The sequence below is a fragment of the Carex rostrata genome, chromosome 30 (genome assembly GCF_964058835.1).
Source record: "Carex rostrata chromosome 30, lpCarRost1.2, whole genome shotgun sequence".
Taxonomy (NCBI): Eukaryota; Viridiplantae; Streptophyta; class Magnoliopsida; order Poales; family Cyperaceae; genus Carex; species Carex rostrata.
Window position 1 is genome coordinate 5,267,873 of NC_135947.1, and position 2,389 is coordinate 5,270,261.

The 2,389-nt window shown below is 37.0% G+C and overlaps 1 pseudogene; it reads left to right on the plus strand.

Annotated features, from left to right (window-relative positions):
• The first annotated feature begins 985 nt into the window (after positions 1–985).
• LOC144546758 (anthocyanidin 5,3-O-glucosyltransferase pseudogene) lies at positions 986–2,389 on the plus strand (annotated as a pseudogene).

The following is a 2,389-nucleotide window of genomic DNA, read 5'->3' on the forward strand; positions in this document are numbered from 1 at the left end:
AAGTCAATAAAAGACAGTGTGTTTAATTTTAATTGTAACATATAGTGTGGCCATATGTATGGTAAGTATATTTTTTAACTATATTTAGACTTCTATACGTAAAAAAAGGATGTATTTAATCAAAAATAAATTATTTGATTGGAGGACTGAGATTAAATCTGAAATTTCATCTTTCAATTATAGCTGTTGGTGGATCGGACACCCAGCGTGCTTAATAATATAATGGAGATATGGAGATATATTTTTAAATAAGCACTCCTTCAATTAGGAACTATGCTTTTGAAAATTATAAAACAAGGAGGTATGCAAGTTTGAAATTTACTGAAGTATCATGTAAAAAATGTCACTATGTGCGCATTACTGATAGATAAATGAAATATTTATCTCTGCGAAGTTCGAACTAAGTAAAAAGTTAAAAGTTCCGTATACATACTACATCTTTTTAAAATTTAAATAGGGGGTGAATAGAAATATTTTAAATATAAAGTTAATTTTAATATAAATATTCAAAAGTTAATAAATTTGAGAGTTTTTGAAATTTACAAAAATAAACATGACATTATAAATTTTGATTAATTTCTCACATACCCATAAATAATTCTTCAATTTTTTATTTACTCCTTTACTCTTTATTATATTCAATAAGCCCTTAACAGATGAATTTATTATTGAAACTAATAGATTTAAATAACTCATTAACTATAAATAATAAATTTTGTATGTAAACAAAAAATAAATAAAAGTAAAAAAATAAAATAAAAATAAAGAGTACATAGATAAACAAAAAATTGAAAAACTCTTCTGATCAGAATACACGATAAATTAACCCTGTAAATTTTGAACTTTGTAAAGGTATACACGAAAGTTTACCAACAATTCATAAAATGGAACGAGCTCGTTTCTACTTCTTCTCATCTCAATAACTTTACCCAAAAACAAAGAAGAAAAAAAATACCTTGCCCTGATTTCTGTCTGTTCCCAATCAATGGAGACGAAGGTAGTTCTCTACCCCCCAATTGGTGTAAGCCACATGATACCAATGATAGAACTAGCCAAATTGTTCATAAACCATGGCGTCACCGTCGACATCGCTGTGATGAACCCTCCGATCATGCCGACCGCAATCACTAAATTGATCTCCCAAGTTTCTTCCACCAACCCAGAAATCTCATTTAACCTTCTCCCACCCCTTCCACCTCCCTCTGAATATGCCCCTACTCCATTTACCAACAGGTCTAACCTTATTCGATCAAACAATACAATCCTCCAACATTACCTCCAGTCACAATCAAAGAACTCATCCATTGCCGCCTTGGTCATTGACTTATTCTGTGCTGATGCCTTAGATGTTGCAGTGGAGCTCGGCATCCCAGCATATATTTTTACACCCACTGGAGCAAACAGCCTTGCAGTGTTCCTAAGCTTACCAGACCTGGTCTCCACCTGGGACCATACAAAGAAGGATATTGGAAAAACTCCGATTGAGATACCTGGTGTTCCCCTTTTGCATGCATCTGATCTTCCAAAAGAGATACTTGAGTTTGACACTCAGGATTATGAGCTATTTATTAATGTGTTTAGGCGAATGCCGGAGGCGAAAGGCATTATCGTGAACACCTTCCAGTCGCTCGAACCTCAGGCAGTGATGAGTTTAAAAGATAAGCTCAATCTCTTTACCCGGCCAACACCGCCTATTTATGCTATTGGTCCGTTGGTCAGGGTTCCGAATGAAGGAGATGCACATCCATCTCTTAGATGGCTGGATGCCCAGCCAAAGAAGAGTGTGGTATTTCTTTCATTCGGCAGTCATGAGGGCAAATTATCAGTCGAGCAATTGAGAGAAATAGCTTTCGGGATTGAGAAGAGTTGCCAAAAGTTCTTGTGGGTGGTGCACAATCCGCCAAGTAATGACCCAACAAAGCCATATGACCAACTGTCTGAGCCAGACTTAAATGCATTGATGCCGGAAGGGTTCTTGGACCAGACAAAGGAACAAGGCATCGTGGTGAAGTCGTGGGCCCCACAAGTTGAGATTTTGCAACATGAGTCAGTCGGGGGATTTGTGAGTCACTGCGGTTGGAGCTCAATACTGGAGGCGATAACTAATGCTGTACCAATTATCTGCTGGCCATTGTTTGCGGAGCAGAGGATGAATAGAGTCTTCTTGATTGAGGAAATGAAAGTTGGAGTTGAGCTCAAAGGTTGTGATGAAGGGTTGGTTTCAAGAGATGAATTGGCTGAGAAAGTGAAATGGCTAATGGAATCGGAAGAAGGTAAAGAGCTAAGAGACAATGTGAGCACTCATAGAATTAATGGTTTGGAGGCATTGAGAGAAGGTGGCTCATCTGAAGCAGCTTTCTTGGAGTTCTTGGGAAATTTGGAACTGTAA